The 20,347-nt window shown below is 34.9% G+C and overlaps 1 protein-coding gene across 1 annotated transcript in view; it reads left to right on the forward strand.

Annotated features, from left to right (window-relative positions):
- Positions 1-20,347, forward strand: part of LOC108740489 — a 236,422-nt gene that overhangs the window by 191,097 nt on the left and 24,978 nt on the right. The window lies entirely within an intron of this gene.

Here is a 20,347-nt window from a genome sequence, read left to right on the forward strand (position 1 = left end):
GTAATCCTAAAATGTAGCATCGTACTACAGATGGCGTTTACCGCGCCATTTGTGGTATTTTCTAAAACGCGCTGTTCAGACAGCAGGTAAAATTTGGTCTGTGTTCTGTCGGGCTGCCTGCGACGCGCTGATGAGATCCAAAAAGATCGAAATCGCGATCCGCGTCTGGCAGTTTCGACAGAATACAGACCACTACGAATTATTTTCTTTGAAATTAGTCATGTTTTGTTTCTTCAGTGACAAATGGGTAGACCAACATATTTTAAATTATCAGATATATTTTGGACACTCAGTATAAAACCCTTCACGTTGTTCGTATGAGAATTGCTCATTATTTTCTGCGTCCGTTCGTGTGGCTATTATCGTAGGAACGCTAAATATTGTCTGTCGGACTGGATGGACAGTTATGTTCCGGTGAAGTTCCCTTAAAAGGTCCGTAGAGGTGTTGGTGTTGTTTATTAGAGATTTAAGTTATGTCTAAAGGAGCGAACGTTGCGGAAAGGTCAGGATCGTTGCTTACAGATGGCCATCTGAATTGCATGTCTCGTCCGCGGGAGAACTTTATATGGACAGAGAGGAGACACCATAATAAGCATAAAGAACGGAAATGGTCAAGAGGGAACCGATTCCATGAAATCAATTTTATTTTAACAATCGCTTATTTAAGTCACCATATTTATGTAGGTATATCACTCATAATATGAATTATTTATAACACCTGTCTTTAATCGACTAACTGCCATCGGATGATAAACACTGTTTATTTATTCAGTCATGGAATGTTCCCGAATACTTCCGGAAACTTCTCGTCAGTTTCCATATTGTATTGTAGTTCGTCATCCTGCCCGTGCAGATGTCAGCTATCGACAGCGCTATAAATGGTACCACCGAATCGATCGCTGCCTCAGGCATACGTTCGTAACAAATAGATAGCAATGATAATATAACACATTCACAAGAATCTGTGACAGGAACGAAGCAAAGCCTATCCCAACGAATTTAATAAGCCGAATTGAAATTCGAGCCTCGATATTCACCACTATATCAAGATATTGACATATTCAAACCCGAAAGTGCGAAACTATTTGTAGGTATATTGAAGATTCAGTTTATCTTCATAAAGTAGAAATCTTTTTCTTTAATTTAAGTTTCTATTAGCTATATTCGACTCAAGGAATCCTCTATGTTCAATTTATCTCAATGACAAAAGGTTCTGTACTGACATTAACAAACGAAAACTAAAAGAGAACAATCCTGCTTTAAGATAGTTGCTCAGTTTTGTAGGTTAAATTTGTAGAAAATGACACTAAATCTTTAAAGTACATTCCTTTCAGCAGCTGCAACATTTAAAGCTTTTTTGTTCGCATACCTTTGAATGACTAAATAAGTGTAAAAGCGCAATGAATGCCATTTGTAGAAATTTGTTACTTTTGTTGTGGAATTTAATAATGTTTAATAAGGTGTCTTCCAATTTGTCAAACTGAAACCACCACGTATTTGTCTACGTGATAGGCATGTAACTAAAAGGAAAAAAAGTTGTTGGTGATGATATAGGTACTGCTTCCATAGGTGGCGTTCACTACACTGTCTGTTCTTATTCATTGAATGCTGTTGAATGATGGCAGGCAATTGGGTCGATTTTCTGTCGCTACGTACTGATGAGAACTAAAGACTTCGATCCTTCAAGTTTCGTTAAGTTAAACGAATAGCAGTCCATTATAATGATTTCTTATGTCGCTTNTTTTGTAATTTTAAAATAATAATTAGTATTAATTATAATAACGATTCCAGATGGTCGTCATGGAAGGAGAAGCAGATTTTACCAAATAGTTGAAAAAGAAGTCAGTATTGTAGGACAAAAGTAAAAAAAATCCACTCCGACTAAACTGTCGTTGAACAATTTAGTCGTATTGCGAGCCTAGCCTAAAAATATTAAATGTAGCACGTTCTACCCTGCACAAAAATTTTCAGTCTCTCCAATCTCTCAGAGTCTTTCAAAGTCTTTCAGCGTCTCTGAGAGCGTCTCTTACAGTCTCTCAGTTATTGGCTAGATGTTTTTATGGATCTTCCACAGTCTCTGTATGAGAGACTCGATCGATAAAATTGTTAATTCAGAGATTGATGTTTCTCACAGAGATACTGAATGAATAAAACTGAAAAATTGAGAGACTCGAGTCTCTCGTAGAAAGACTGAGATCTCTGAAATATGTTAAACTTAGAAAATTTTAACCATGTATATCGAGACACCACTTATTGAGAGATTCGAGTTTCTCATTCAGAGACTGGATACGAATTGAGGATCTCTCTACGAGCGACTTGAGTCTCTCATTCAGAGACGCTAAACAGTTTTTTAACAGTCTCTCGACAGTCTCTCTTAGCGATACCGGAGAGACTCGATGAGAGATGGAGACTCGAGTCTCGCTTTCAGAGACTCTGAGAGACTGAACATTTTTATCTCGGGTACCACAAGTAATTTTTCTAACTTTTAGCAAATGCTATATAACTTTTGTATAGCAGGTTTTGTCATATAAAGTAAACCCGGCTTTAGTAGTAAGTACTTAGTAACTGCATTGCTTGGGTCGACTGTTAAAAGAACTCGAATTATCTAATCTCATCAGTCACATATCTTAAATATCAACCTGCGGTAAGCACGGTGTTATTTGAATCACATTATCTCTTGACCTTTATAAGTCAATTTTAAATTGCATAAGCAAATGGCTTTATGATTCTACGAAAGGATCATTAAAATCGATTTAATAATCACTTAAAGTTGAAGCAATGACAGCTTTCAAGTCCAAAAAAAGTTTATCAAGATTGTTTATGATGTTTATGTAAGTTGTATACGGCCCTATCTATAGATGTATTATGTTTTTCAAATTTTGTTCTGTAATTGTTCTACAACTGCGTTCCCTTTTAACCACAAGCAACAATTATGTCGTTAAACTTTGTTTTGGAGGAACATGTATATATATATAAATATAGATAAATTTCATAATTTTCCATTAGACAGATAACATTCGTTCTGCATCCTGCATAATTTTTGGATTTGGACTAACAACCCAATAAAATATTTCACTTAAGGGTAATAATGTTTTATATGTCAAATGTACAGGTCAGTCCCCACATTCGTCTTTAAGTGATGACAAGTTAATGAGATATTTGAGACTGATCCAGACGAACAAAATGGAACCATGCATTAGGTAACGATATTTGACCATTTTGATTAAAGAAAACCGACGAAGAATTCGTTTTTATTAAATGAATTTATAAATTATTTGGAATGAAATTGTCGCTTTCTTTTGAAAAGAACGAGTCATCTGCAACATAGGTCAAATAGTGTTCTAAAGCGAAGGCATGACTTTACATACAGATTATTGGTAGGATTCTGACAGAAAGTAAAATAGCAGACATTAGAATTTGAACATAAGACATGAGACTAACTCGTTGCGAAGGATTTGAAGTGAATGTTTATCTGCTTCATGTACATTTTCTTTCACAAGTAATACATACATTTGAACAAAAAAATCGAGAAATTCCTATCAGTTGCTATTTATGTGAAGCATGAATTAATTTATATTGAGTTTTATTGTTACCAAGCTTATATTCTATTGTAGATAGATGGTACAGGCATCTATATGCATCTAACCTTTAGCAAAAGGAGAAGAGGTCTGTGTTAAGTTGCGTTACCATCGATCCGGTCACGGAATCCATCTCGTTGGCATTTTAATGCCACCCAGTTAAGGTCGTGCAACAAATAATAACACCATGGCAACAATATCAGAGTCGCCGTTCGTCTGTCCGTCTGTTCGTCGTCGTTTTCTTTCACGTCTGCAGAACAGCAGCATTTCCTATAGTATTAAATAGATGCCTACGAACCTGTATTGCGCCACTCCCTGATGGCAAAACTATAGGTATTCCGCGTATGACACCTTCCCTTCGCCGCATTCCTAGTGTCCTCTCATAACAACCTAACCGACTGCTCAACCGAGGTGACGTTCTTTTTTTTATTTGTTTAATCGATTACGTCATCTGTTCTTTCGAATGGAAACATATCAAACGATGACAATGTTAGTCCAGGCTGTGGCGGAAAAATGCTGTTCATCGAGGATTTTTTGGGACCTTCACCACGTTGCAAGGAGCAATCAAGAAATTTCATCCGGGCAAAGGTCGATTCTGGTGCACCACTCCCCCAGTGACCGAAATATATAAAACCGAAAAAGAAGGATCACTCTGAGTGATGGATCATTTTAGAAAACATCGATGAGCATTGCCTACCACTAGGTGTTAGAAGTCGTTTTCAAACAAGGATATCTCCTTGTACTGCTTTTTCAAATGTAGGTTAGGTCCAAAAGTTCCCTGAATTGACACGCAGGTTGATAGGCGTTTTTTTCCACAATTTTTCAAGAAGTTATCGAAAATAGATGAAAATCAAAAATAAGGTCTTTTAAAAAGAATCTCCTGAGCTACAAAAAAAACAGCAATTTATGGCAGATTTGTAGTTAACTTTTTGGGTCCTATAGATACCCAAAGGGGCCAACAAAATTATATTTGTTTTCGCAAATGTTTTGTTCGTTCACCTATTACAGGCTTCTAAAATTGGATATCGACTTGAAATTCGTACATATTTTCATCTCGTTAATAAGTACAGAAAAAGTTTTCAGATTAAGGTTATTGTCAACCGTTTAAAATACAATTTCGATATATTTTCAGCTAATCGTCAGATAGCATTGAAACGTAGCCAATTGTTTTCTATTTCACTCTATATTAGTTACGAAAATGTTTCACAATGAATTCACCTGATTCTGATATTGACTAATTACACGACATAGTAGTACAAGGGAAAATAATTTATGTTAGTTTATAACTACTTCCGCAGTTTTTCGCAGTAATTGGAATTTAATAACTACAAATTCACCGGCATGTTAAGAAGGTCAATTTGAAGCAAAGAGGTATACTTAGAATTGCTGCTAGTCTAACTATGTATAAATCTTGATACCTGATGCGGTATTTACGTGCCTTTTTGGTCGATGCTCGACATTTTTTAATCACTGTGACCCACAAAGGAGTTAATCACGTACTTGACACACTACCTCACTGAATGTGTACTTGTATCTGCATTATAAGCACTGTAAGAACAAGAAATCAGCGGTAACCTGCTAACAAGAAATCTGCTATTCTACGACAACAAAAAAAAAATGTGTTTTCCAAACTGTATCAATTTATCAAAACTTGGAATGCCATTCAATAAATGTCTCCTACCTGCTCGTAAATTAATTCATCTAACTCTGTTTTAAGTTTTGCTTTTCTAAAGGAAATAGGGTTTGGTTTTCAGAATGCGAAGAACAGGGTTAATATTACACGCAGTTTCTGTAAACTGATGCTGTCTTGATTCGGATCTAAAGGGTGTCGTCGGTGGACTGTCCACATCCAGCATCACTGAAGAAGCTCGCCACTAGTTCTAGCGAAACGTTATTAGGAAGTACAGTAAAAGTTCCTTATTTACAATTTCCTTATTCGCGGGTGAAAAAATTGCAACCCAGTTCTTATAATGGCGGCTAAAAATTTCATGATTCGCGGATAGAATCGGTAAACAGAAAAAGATTCCGTGTCATGTATTAAGGGGATTCACCGCAATAGATCGCTCGCGCCTAGTGTGAATTTTTCAGAAAACCTAGGNTATTGTGTATGTATATGACCTCATTCATAAATACAAATGTATCGGTTATGATCCATCCAGTTAATTAGGCAATATCTGTTCAACTAATTAGTTCTTTAATTAAAAATATCTACGCAGTTTTAAAGAAAAAAAACAGATAGAAGTTCGTATCTTTATATGTACCTATGTACTTACAAGCTTTTTTACAAATCGTGGAAGTTCATTGCCTGAAACAGCTTTCTCACATTAAGATGTAAGTATTTATTCCTTGTAGACATCTGTCGTGGTTTCAAACCTACTTAGAATAGTAGGCTTGTTATGCAAGCAACATAAACAATGTCACGTACCTATTGATTGAGTATGACGGATAAAGATGATGAATTGACTATTAAATTCAGAAACAATCTATTGTTGTTACAGACAAAATATATTTAAGACAAGCATTTACAGGTAAATAAAACTTAAAACTTTCTTTTTCTTGTTTTGACTGATTTTAGGTTGGGGTTACCTACTTAGGCTAGATTTATTGTAGTTTTTAGTAAACCATTGAAAAACAATTGAAAAGCAGCTTAGGCATAATGGTACCACAAGATTTCCAAGGGGATGAGACACAAATACACATTTATGCAGCGTCAAATCGCTTTAAACAAAAATAGAATTTAAACATTGGCAGACTACCGCCATCTAGTTGATATATGTTGCAACTAAAGTATTTGTATTCTAAATAGCGATACAGTGGCAGTATTTGGATATGTGGTAAATTTCTAACCAAGAATTAATCTTATAAACAAAATCATGTCTGTATGACGCTAGGGATGAAGGAAAAGAACAAAATATGAAAATACCGTGGGCTAGAAATAAGGAGGTATAATAAAAAGAAGGAGACGACAGACGATACTATGAAAATCAATAAAGAAAAGAAGAGATAGGCATTTTCTAAGGCAAAAACAGAGACTTACTAGTAATTGAAATAGGAAGAACCGAGGATGATCTACACTAGATTAGTATTAGAAAATAGCTAGGGATGTGGGATATTCTAGTTTCTTAGAAAGGCTCAGAACAGTAACAAGTTGAGGTGCGAGTCTAATCAATCTTTGGACTGACAATACCATGAAAATGATGGATTTATTGGAAGTTTCAAATAAATATTTTTTGAAAATATTTTCGTTTAGTTTTGTGATATGAGGATACGAATTTACATGTACCCAATAAAAAAGGTATCGAATCAACTTTGTCTTTTCGATTCACTTTCTCCGCGAAGTACATTGTACAAATAAATAGCAGGTGCATTGGAGAGGACAGGGTCGGGCTCTGCTCTTTCTCCAACTTGTTGAAACGACAACAAACGACAACAACAAGAAGAAAATCGCTTCAGGGCACAATTTTGACACACTTACCCCGTTATCCGACTTTCGGTGATGATGCACTACGTTTATTTATGTTTGTATATAGGTAATACGAGAGCGGTGAAAGTTTTCTTTTTTAATGTTCGCGAAACGACGATGACGACAGAGTGGTAAGAGAGTAAAAAGGGTTTTTATGGAAATAATTCGGTTAAACAAGGCGTCATGTCACTTTCGATAATCATTCCTTAATAACGCTTGATGTAGTCAGTATCGAAACGAGGAGTATCCTTGAATAGGGACGCTTTTAAATTTCATATCTAATTTTCTAGCCAGTTTTATGCTAGTTTTGTTGAAAATTTTCAAAATATACAATAATTTACCCTTTACACATTGACTTCAACATATCAAGGTAAGTTAAACAACAAATATACACTACATGTTCTTCTTTTTTCCGAATTTAAACCTGTAGTATTTATCTAACACCTCCGAGTTATCACGTAGCAAAAATAGATTGTGAAAAAATTTTATTTCATTTCATTCATTCATTATAGTGGGTAAAAAATTGAAACATTAATATTTAATATTAACCACTATTATATGTCAAAGTGTTTCAAATATATAGTAAAAATAGATTAATTGTGAATACTGTAATGTAAAACACATAGGATACGGTGGCCAAGCTTAAAAGATATGAATCAAAGAACATAAATAGAGGACAGAAGTAATTTTTGTCGAAAAACATAAGTTTCAAGGGTTTTTACTGTAATTTACAATTATTTCACCACGCTGTAAGTTGACCAGGTGAATATTTAAATGCGCTTTTGCCATTAAAATATGGGTCAGTCGCATTTATTGTACATATTATTATCACCACTTTGTTAACAAAACATTTACACTCATGTGTTCCTATAAGACCTACATTTCGTGAATGAATATTCCTAATTCTAGTTACCTACTTAGTATATATTTTCTTCTATTTGACATATTATACCTAGAGATAGAGAGGGGGAAGGGAAAAGCGGATGAGAGGGGTGAAGATCGGTTTGTTTAGTTTTGCTTTTTTTATCTTCTCTGTGGTGGAAACTTTTCCAGCATTGTGTAATTTGCATTTTAAATTCAAACAGCTAACCGCAGCAGCAGGTTCTCGTTAACGTTATTTACTTTCTATTTTTAAATGAATTGTTTTAACTGAGAGGATAAGAACGTCAAGACTAAACGAGCAATCTTTCATGTCTAGTAAATTGTACATGATGCACCAATTAATTAGACCGATATAATGAATCCGATCCAAGAGGCTTACTATCCTCAACGTAATACCTCATTAAATAGTTTGAACGGAGATCTCGAGTTGAATAACCACTACTGAAGGATTGTTGTCCTAATTGCTTTTTTGCGCTGAGTGAGCTATTCGTTGAGGAAGATGTAAATAATAGAACCGTAAAAGACGGGAAAGCGAAATACAGTCATCCCTTCTAAGTATATTACTGTTTTTAAACCCACCCTAACAAGCCCTAAAATCTCATAAAGCGATATCAGACAATATAAGTACCTCCTTCGTTTGTGTTGTCTTTTCCTACCGTAACCATATGACCCTAACGTAACCTCTATTTTTGCTTTTTTCCATAATAGTATGATATCGAGTGATGCACATAAAATTTATAATCGTAATAGTTTCGCTCGATTATCGCTGCCGTTATTTTTTACCTGAAGAAAACTCATTGGAATCCGAATTAAGGAGACGATTTATGATGTCAACCCCGCACTAAAATCTCGAGTTACGGAAATGAAGAAACTCCAGTTAAAGATATTTTTTAATTACTAACAGTCGTTAATATGAAATAAATATTAATGTGAAACTTCGTTTTCAATTTTCTATCCACTACAAACTACCTCAAGTTAATGACGGAATTTTTTTTGTTGCTGTTGTCACACCCCCGCCGGGAATCGAACCCGGGACCTTTGGCTTTACGCACCACTGCTCTGACCATTAGGCTACGAGAGAGGACAACAGCAACCACGACAAACCGAGCCTACAGGGTTACAGATCCGTCGATTTTTTACTAATTTAATAAAATATACTAAATGTATGAAACACTATGATATTTTTTAATTATTAATAGTGGTTAATACGAAATATTAATGTGAAAATTCATTCATCTGTAGTAGCTTAGTAGTCAGAGTAGTGGTGCGTAAAGCCAAAGGTTCCGGGTTCGATTCCCAGCGGGGGTGACAACAGCAACAAAAATTTTCCCTCATTAACTGGAGGTAGTTTGAAGTGAAAGAAAACTGAAAATGAATAAATAATTTGGAATAAATGTAAAACGATAAGAATGTGAAGGGAATAACAACAAAATGGTTCCAGTTAGAAAAGATCTCCCGTTGTAGAGTTAAGCAGGATTATTTATCTTTGACGTAATTTTACAAAAAGTTAATGCTTGTGACGCTTCCTCTCGGTACCGTCGATGTTGTTAAACTGCATCGTTGGCCGAGTTATAATAAAAAGCGACTCGAATTGTGCTCTTAATTGAAATGCATCCAGAGATTAGTTTGCGGCGAGAGTGAAATCTGTGGTCTCTGACCTACTGAAGCTGAAAGCTGAAATTCCGCTTCTCTGTTGGTTTCGGTTTCAATAAAGGACCTCGGTTAACATGTTTATACGAATGCATTATATATACAGACGACGTAAAGTTCCTACTTTGACCTGAGATCTACACGTTTATGATATCTATATAAATATGCATAAATTTATAACCAATAAAAAAATCGAAAAGTTGTATTTCCTAATTTAGCATTCGAAATAAAATATAAATTACTTATTATTCTTGTTTAAACATGAAATTAACTAGGCCTGTGACGACATCTCCGACGTACGTTTATAGTGACGTAGCATCATTGACTATATCGTTTCTATACTAACTACAACGAGTATGTGCTCTTCCATAATCTACAGCTTTTTAGATAAAATTTAATCATACATGTTTGTATCTTACGATTTTAGTAGCCACAAAGTAACAGCCTTTATTTATAAAATTGGAGAATGATCATTTGCAAAAAGTTAACATTATAGGTCACACACAAATAGTCGAAGAGGAAATAAAGAACGAAAATTAGGCTAAGCCTTCGAGTTTTTGTGCAGTTTTCTGCATTCAATTTGTGAGACCGTTTATAAACTTTGTGACCTAAGAGATAAATTTATCTTCAAAAATGCATAGGAAAAATGCAATCTTAGTTGCTATAAAAAAAAGATTACAACTCGGTCAATAATAATGATAGAAATAAGTCCTATTTTGTTATTAGGGGGTTTTGAGGCTTGCTGTCCACGAATATGAAGTCGGAGATGTCCCCTCCCCCAGGTATCTGGTGCCCAAGGCGTCGTCATACACGTCGTCTCCAGAATTTATGTTTCAAATTCATTAAAAATCAATTGAAATTAATTACTCGGGGATTTTGAAGGTCGCCGAACACGAATATATAAATCGACGATGGTTTAGTGAAGGTTTAGATAAAAGTTGCTAAGAAAAGGAAATTTAAAAAAAAATTATTTAAAGCATTATCTTTGGAAAAACTTCATAAATAACATTTATTAAATAATCGAACATCGGGCCCAAGGCACTTTCGCGGCTATTCGTGTTCAGCCCCGAGTGAATATTTTTAATTGATTCTAAATGAATGTAATATATAACGATGTGTATAATGGTTGTTCTGAGCTCCATGTACCTCAAACTATCGACAACTGCATATTTGTGTTCAGAGACCCTCAAAACCACCGAGCATGGACTTATTTCTATCATTACTGACCAAGTTTTTTATATGAACTTTGTAATACACTTATAAAAACTGCATTGATCGATGCATTTTTGATGATGAATTAATTTCTTATGTTTACTTAGTTTATAGACGATCTCACGAAAATTTTAAATTTTTAATATTAAGTTAATATCTGTGTACAAGCAGTAACACTTTAAAAGTCTGAAGATGGTTGAATAAACCGAAACGTAAAAAAAACAATATACAGTGTAAACTATATATAACGACACTTAAGGGACTGAACATTTTTCGGCGTTATAAAGAGTGGTCGTTAAATGGAGAGAAATAAAAGATATTTTACTATTCTATAATAATATGCATTTACCAATATAGTACACATTTTGCACACGAACATTATTNATTTTTACATGCTTTTCTCGTTGAATAAATACTAAATCTTTAGTTTTATATTTATAAACAGTAGGTACCTAGTCCTACCTCTAACAATACAGGCCTGTTTCTGAGTAAGGATTACGTCTTGAATAAATTATCTTTTTTTATTTTCATCTGTACTTACATTCTTCTCGTTCTGTTATTAACTGTGGTATGATCCAGGAGTAGAGGAATCTTTAGTTTATCGATATATCAATAATTTGAATCAAGTTCATTTATTTGATACGTTTATATGTCATGTCTCCCCATGAGGTTGCTGTATGTTACAGACAGTATGATTGTACAGTGCAATGCAACGAATATGTACAACAAAATAATTGAGTGAAAATTGTAGTGTCCTGTCGCGACCTTAATTTTAATTTGTTTTTTTAGAAAAATAAGAAAGCCTTATGTATTCAAACTTATCCGATATTTGATTTTGAGTAAATCGATCTTTGCGAATAGTATGCCAAGTTTTTAATTTTGGTCACCGGTAATTACAGAATTCATTGATGATTTATTTTTATTTATGATTTCTATACATTCGCTATAAAAAAAATTAAATAAATGTGATTTTGTCGGGGGTAAGGGCACTGAGATGAGAGAAAATTGGGTTAGTTACTGTACAAAATCGTACATATCAATATCGTGTATAGATAATCCATTATGCATTTGCATAGCTTTATATGCCTTTGTTGTTCCCTTTTATCGACTTTTATTTTTGCTGTCAATTAACGAGTTGCTTTCTGTTTCGTTCTTGTCAGTTACAATTATACGTCAAATGATCGGTACTTAAGAACGTCAGTTGTTCGATCTGAAAAGCGGCCATTTAAACGACTTTATGCCTTTTATTGTTACTTTAAGTCGTTCTACTAAACATATATATTGCGCCGACATTCCTACGACCGATCAATAATAATTTTCTTAAGGCTTAAGTCTCTTTTATTAGGGCATTTAACTATTTGTTAGTTACAGTTAGGCTAACAATGTGTGTATAAGTAAGTTTTATCTAATATGGAATAATTAATTGTTAATTAATTGGAATTCTCACTGTGAGTCACTGTTTCGCCTTTCTTTCGCGTACAGTTTAATTACTTTTGTGAAATATTCGTGAATGCTTCCGGAACCTTCCCGTATGTTCCATATTGCCTTCAAGCTTGTTCGTTATATATTTTACGATCGCAGCTGTCAACTTTCCATATCGTCACCAACGGTGCGCCACACCATATCGATCGCAGCCTACGGCATTCACTTCTTAGAATGACACTCGAGCACCAGTGATTTCGTACGTACTATAAGAGAACGTCAGATACTGTAAACTAAAAGCAGCTTCTCTAAATTTATCGAAATTTAGAAGGATTTAACAACTTTTAAATGCTATCGGCTGTCGTTACTGTCCACTGATTATGGTTAGTTCGCGTCTCGGCCAATAGGGGCCGCGATGCACGGTGATATGTCAATTTTTTTTACGTTTTGTTTTTCCGCAGTTCTTATGAACAAATCGCCGCAGTAAATGGGTAATGATTAAAACAGGAAAGTGTAAGTGCCGACTATAAAAAGTTGGCCCATTAGAATAGCAATCCTTGAACAAACGATTTCCTGGGAAGGCGCACAGGCTTATTAAAAAAATTGTTGGCGAAGTATTAGGTGCCCGGTGAAATGGCTTGAGAGTAGACTGACTGTGTTATAGGTGCCTAGCTCTCGGTACTTCCCCATAAAATTGTCGATGGAATTTGCGGTAAAGTCGCAGTGGGAACGATGATGGTATGTTTTAGTGTCGTAAATAAACATAACGAAGGTCGATTTTCCTCCGGAGTGCTTTTTCCATAAAACCGATTTCGCGATCGTAAATTCGTTAACGTTATTATACAGGCTGCAATTAGTTTTAAACATGCTTTATGATCTCGATTACACGCGGCATTGTTAACGCTCGTTACATAACCGATGAGCATTATTGAGCTAATGATTTTAGTCCGGTATCTACTCTACAACACAACTTTGTCTCGGGACTGTTAGGATTTACAGTTCGGTATTAGGCTTGTAGAAATCAAAGATGCAAAGAAATGTTATGGAATTCATTGCTCTATCCCATTTCAGAACCTGAAAGAGTTTAACTCAGTATTTTTCAGCCAGTTATATCGTATTGAAGTGAAACTTCTTTATCGATGGTAGGAAGGAAATTTACTATGGTATAAAACCGAAAATTGTAACGTCACGCGTCACAGCATCACGCGCCACGTGTGACTCCTCGTGGATATGTCCAAAAAGAGTCATTTTAACAGGTCTCAGAAGCTAATCTATTAGTAGCAACCAACAATCCGAAAATTGCCATTTGGACAAATTGCTAGGAGATAGCGCATACGCTTGTTTGTTTTTTTTTTTTTTGATTTGTAATTCCTCTGTATTTTTCTGGTGTTTAGTAATTATATAATGCAATAGTTTAAGCCTTTTTTTTAAAAATACTACACGAGTGTGTTTATGTGCGATCGGGCACACGTGTGCGTGAAAGGCTTATCGATTTGCCGACTAGCCGCGGGCGCCTTTCTTCATGTGCGTCGTATTTGTAAATGTGTGTACGATACCTGCGTTCTGGGAAAGCAGTTAAACAGTTCGAAAAAAAAATAAACTATCCGGACGTTTCCATAAGGTTCTCGAAAGAAAACAAAATATTATTTAAAGGAAGAGACGTGAATCCAGAAATTAATTGACAGTGATAGCAGTGAAATAAATAGCGCAGTGAATAGTGATATATCAACAGTAGTGTAAATAAATAGAATAATTCATAACCTTAGTACTTAATAATTTAATAGTGTTTTTAAATTCTTTAAAAATTAGTGTAAATAAATAGTTTTTGTCTTTATCAGTCTTAGAAGTTAATTTTGTTAAACCCACGAGTATTACACTACTATAATATACAATCTAAAGAGGTTTCACTTCTTACGCGTGTACACTAATACACGCTCGCCCCTTTTTTTATTTAATGAATATTTAAAGTACGATTAACACCGAGGGCGCTCCAAATATGTGACCTCACACATGTACGGAATACGGCGGTCGACTTGAAAAGGATCCAAAACAGGAAAATGAATGAAAACAGAAAAGTTAACAATTATTTGGATTCAAACATCAATTTAAAATAGTCTCACTAGTATTGTAATAAAAAAATTTATCTCTAAGATATTATTTTGTGTCTGGGTAAGCATCTTAAATACTCCCACATAGATTACGTTCTATGCGAATGTCTATCAGTTTTCAACATGACATCCTCGATGCCACGCCTGCAACATTATTGAAACTTTTAGAATGCCGTAGCTTCGCTACATCCAGCCAAAGCTCTTGGAATTTATCGTAAACAATGTTGACCTATGCCCTAAAATTAAATGCGGATTGGTTAACTTATTGCGAAACTCTGGCTGATTGTAATTCATGCTGAATTCCACTGGGCGATTTAAAACATCCATTCGCGGCAGGCTAACAAACAAAAAGTGACGTACACGTTCAAGAAATTGTACAATTAAATATCTTTCAAGAAATATATCGTAGAAACGAGGAGGTATTAGATTATAAAAAGTAGGAGAACAGAAGAGGTCATGAAAGTCAATAAGAAATAGGCCAAATAGGTTAGGTTAGGTTAGGATAAGTGATAGGTCAGATAGGTTTGTAGGATTCAATGTCCTTACAGGATTTCGTGATAAAAAATAAGGCGAAAACAACTCGAGGTATATAGTTAGGTAAGTGGTACCGTTTTTCGGGATTTGTCTCAGTCGACGACGAATGCCGCCATACTTGCAGGGTCTCAATCCAGTGGATTGCTGTGTATCAAAAGGATTTGTGCTAAGCCCTGCAAAAATTCAATGTGTCTAGAATAATCGCAGTAACTCGTCGAGAATGCAATTGATTATAGCTGGGGGAATTGTGGCACACCAACGAAAACTTCAAGAAGCGCGAGCGATTACAGGTGTAAATCAACGTGAAGGGTGGCCACATGGAAGAATTTGTTAGTACAGGTGTAATTTATTGTTGTTAAATGTTCATTATTACATGTTTTATGTTATAATAATGATATATAATGAAATATGATTTTCACATCATTTTTAGTAATGTTCTAGTTAAATGTCATCACGTTTTTTGTATCCATTCAGTGAATATCTACAGCATTTATTGATTAAAAAAATGAATTATTTTTCATCTGTTTAATGTAATAGCAGTTGTTCAGAGTTTCTTTTGATTGTAAATAGCACCTGCAAATTGGAAAACTGTTTTTAAGTGAGACTGCCATGTGATTTATATTCGAGTCATAAAACTCTTTGTCAAACCAAAAGGCGTTAATGACAAATATAAGTTGCATGTCGAGCAGGTGAAGAAACGCATCAATGATTTTCACTTGTTTATAGTTTACACAATACCTGTATAAGAGAGACGTCCGTATAAACTTGATAAGTATTAGAAAATAGAATAGAAAGTATTTTACACACAGTGACAGATCATGTGACAATGAGTGCGCGCGTTGTTGTATGAATTATTTAAAATTATTCGGATTATTACCTACTTCTTTCTACTGGAAAATATAAATATTAAAAACGCATTTTTTGACAATTTTTATATGAAATTATCTTTCAAGTAATAGTATCATGTTATTAAAGTATCTACTATTTCAACTGAATAAACGAAATAAAACGATAAGCACCTAAAATATAATATGAAACCACCAAAAATATCGATAAAGTTTTCGGGAAAGATTTTAATGAGTATTAATATTAATTTTTAATTAATTGGGTAGTTACTGCTAAACAGGTATGCCCTATCGTATATGTATCTGCCATTACATTGACTTTTATTTATTATCCTACCTAACCACTGTCTCCTGTGAAACACTTTGCACTTTTCTTGTGATGCCTAATCGTCTGTTCGCCAGTAAAATTAATGTGAACCAGTTCCTTATCACAACTCATCCCATTTGCTCCCATTATCTAACATTTAGTGCAATTAAACATGCTCGCATTAAAACCACTTTATGAAAGTGGTAATCTGTGTCTAGCAGGTTTTACTGTTGCCAATTTTTGTAACGACTGCAGGATAAAAACCATAAACACAACTCAGAAAAGCTCTTCCTTTGTTTTCTAGGATATCTCAAGCGCTTCCTTTTTCTAGTGCGACAAAAAAACAAAAGAAAAGTCGCTACAAATGCATGAATACACTGTAAACTGTAATATACAAAGTGTTGTTGAAGTAAAAGTCTCCTCTGAAATATTATTTATTAAGTAACGTATGTTCGGTTTTGATGGTATGGTTTTTATCAATCAAAAAAGTCTATTATTTTTGTTATCGTTACAATCATCTAGAACAAACACATCGAAAGGCGACAGAAAGGTACGCCTTTGATTTTAGGGACTATGTTTTTAGAACGAGAAGTAAAACTTTCTTGTGCTCATGCGCGATTACTACAACCCGTTCTGAAAACATACTACATACTTCCTTTTACATAAACCAGTTTGGACCTCTGTAGATAATTTTTACAATAACTTCAATTAAAATACCTTGGAACATGGGTTTGGTACAGATGGAATTAAATGGTACATGCTGATACAATTAATAGAAAAGTAATAAACTGACAATAATCTTTATAGTTTAAAAGAGGGAATAGATAAGTAATTTAGAATACGATTTTATCTTTTGTTTACAGTATAAAATAACCTTACCCAATCTAAGCCCATACATCAAATAATTTAAAAATATTCGAGTATTAAGGGATTTAAAAGAATTGCAAAACATTTCAAATAATTTTAAGGCGCCTACCAGTAAGTAGTAAATATTTATAAAATTGAAAAAAACAACTGGAAGCAGGCACATCTACAACCGGACGTTTCTATTACCGCCATTTCCGTTAAGCCAACTTAGATCAATTTCCTACTACCTACGTGAGATATATCGTAATGCATACACATGTAAATATCGATGAGGGCGATGAGCACGCGCTAAAACATTATTCAAATGTACTAATTGCTCCTAACTAAAGAAAGTAACTTGCTTTCGATAAACATTTATAGAGAGACCCGTAGAAAGGAAGCGTGCGAGAAGGAGAGAGGGAAAGAGATAGAAAGAGATGACTTCACATTGCTTGTAAAATGCAAATAAGGAATGAAAGTAAATAGGGCTCAAAAGGATTTTAAAATGAAAGAGAATGCCACTCAGCAGGTGTAAATTCCACACCTGACAACATAACGCAAACTTGCTGGCATGCAGTACAGAACGCAATTGAATTAATATTTATACGTAGATATTGCTTTGGTTACAACTGGATATGGACGAGGTACCAGGGTACAGGATAATGACGCCACTCACGCGGCAGTACCGGGTAATTTTACCAGAGAAAAAAGAAAGAGTAACTTCAAGAATAATAATTAAATAAGTATAACAAGAATGTTAAAAGTTTATGATTGGAGTGCGGCGCTGTACGGGTGCGAAACATTGACGGTGGGCGTCACGGAAAAGAAAAGGTTAGAAGCTTTCGAAATGTGGTGTTACAGGCGAATCATGAGGATACCGTGAATAGAGAAGGTTAGAAATGGAGAGGTTTATAGGAGAACGAAGAAAGTCAATAACAAATAGGAGAGATAGGTTGGTAGGACACCTTCTCAGGCATGAAGGTCTAGGCAGAGACATATTAGAGGCAGAAACAGGAGCTAAGAGGGGTGGAAATAGTTTAGATTACTGTTAGCAAATAGTTAAGTATGTGGGATGTTCTAGTTTTAAGGAAATGCGAAGATTAAGGAAGAAGTGGAGGTGTGTGTCCAACCAGTCTTAGGACTGACGACCTTATGACGATGATGATGAGGCGAATGATGAGAATACCGTGAATAGATAAGGTTAGAAATAAAGGGGTTTTAGAAAAAATGGAGAAAAAAGGACTGCAAGTCAATAAGAAAAACGAGAGATAGATTGGTAGGACACCTTCTCAGGCATGAAGGTCTAGTTAAAGACATGTTAGAAGCAGAAACAGTAGTTAAAATGAGTAGAATTAGACCTACATTAGATTACTGTTCACAAATAGTTAAGGGTGTGACATGTTTTAGTTCTAAGGAAATTCGACGATTAGCTCAGGATAGAAAAGAGGTGCGTGTCCAAACAGTCTTAACCTTATGATGATGAAGTATAACACAAAAAACTTTCCTAATGAAATTGTTAATTAGGATTGTATTAAGATAAGTCGTTTGTCCTTATTGCTATTATNTTCTCAATAAATTGATTTTATTCTGATACATATTGGTTTTATTTTGAAACCGTATAACGTATCCCTTATGAGTCCATACTAATTACCATTCCATATCCACGGTTTTTATATTCGCAGCATATTTATGGAACGTATACCCCGCGAATAAAGAGCTTTTACTGTAACTACAACCGACGACGGCCAAAAGGACCCAAATAAAGACAGCATCAGTTCATCTACTGGCCATGAAAGTGAAAGCCTTTATCAATTTAGCTTCTGTAAAATCTCCAAAAATTAAAACAGTTAAAATTTTTGATCAGCCTAAATGTGTAAATAGAATGAGTTTATTCAAGGTTTCTTACACGATAGAATATTGCTTCTATGGGCAAGTGAACCACTAGTAAATGTTTATAATGGTGAAAATGTGTATGTCAATTAATTCAAATGCACCCATTGATATGTATGTATGTCCCTATATAATTTGCTCGCAGTTGCATTGTTGTCGGGCCTACGTTGCTATAGAAATGTCCACTGTTTAGCATAAAATGTAGGTGCTGTCGAGCACTGTTACCGATAATTGTTCTTTTTGTTGGGGCGAACATGTTAATGAACCATAAGCAAATGTGTGTGGTACACGGATCCTGTATCATATACTATTCTGTTAACAGAAAGTTGATATTCACGCATACAAACACTGTACTAACCCGGTGTTTGAAAGACTGGGAGTCGGTATTATTAAATGTACTTAACACCAGCGCAAGCCACGCTTACTATCATAAGTCATCGTAAAATCACAAAATGGCGCAGCATCGGCACCATCTAATAAAATTTAGCACAATTTTCAAGAAGCGCAAATGGATCAGTGCTATCAATACTCGACTGCCATGTAGACAGGTGCGGGATCCATTTTCGTCCGATGCTACACTTTTTTTCTTTTTAATTTATGTTTGTTAGCTTACTGATATTTTTTTTTTTTTTGAAATACGACTAGGGTAAGGTTCGAAGAATGTTTTCATTTAGTTCGTTATGAAATAGATTAAGTTCTTGACCTTCTTAGAGGATATACCTCTGGTTTATTTTGGATTAACTTTACCTTAATCTTCTATTCTTTTCAAATTCCTAGCTTGATAAAAATAAATATTATTGAGGTTAAGAAATGTGATTCACCTTTTCGTTCATTTAGAGTAAATGCTGTCGTACGCTGATTGTTCAATTTTTCGTGGATGCGATGGTACTTATGGTACGAAGAATATAAGGTGTGAACAATGTACTTACGACTCGCTCTCGACCGCTCCAAAATAGAAAAGGAGTTAGAAGAATGCGCGAAGGTTTCGTTAATTACTTCCTGTTAGCAACTGATACCCTTGACGGTAAGTCTTTCTGACATACCTACAGTTGTCAAACTTTTCTTTAGCAAAAGGAAACGAGTTTCTCATACTTTAAATATTTCCTTAGACAATGGAATGAACTAAGTGCATACTTATTGTATTCAAATTTTTAAAACGATTTTTCGACTCCTGACAATCATATGGGCTGTTTCTTTTGATTTTAACAAAGCACTGATTTCAGTTTTTCAGAAATTAGTCATAGAAAATACCACAAATGGCGCGGTGAACCCCATCTGTAGTACGATGCTACATTTTAGGATTACGTATGCTCCAACAAGGTCCATTTAAATATATAGATATCTACTTGCTGAAACGAATCCCGGCGTAGCTAAACCTCAAAGTGATAGGCACGTTACCATAATCGAATAAAATGTAGCATCGTACTACAGATGGCGTTTACCGCGCCATTTGTGGTATTTTCTAAAACGCGCTGTTCAGACAGCAGGTAAAAGTTGGTCTGTGTTCTGTCGGGCTGCCTGCGACGCGCTGATGAGATCCAAAAAGATCGAAATCGCGATCCGCGTCTGGCAGTTTCGACAGAATACAGACCACTTCGAATTATTTTTAT

The sequence above is a fragment of the Agrilus planipennis genome, unplaced genomic scaffold (assembly GCF_000699045.2).
Source record: "Agrilus planipennis isolate EAB-ADULT unplaced genomic scaffold, Apla_2.0 scaffold10, whole genome shotgun sequence".
NCBI lineage: Eukaryota > Metazoa > Arthropoda > Insecta > Coleoptera > Buprestidae > Agrilus > Agrilus planipennis.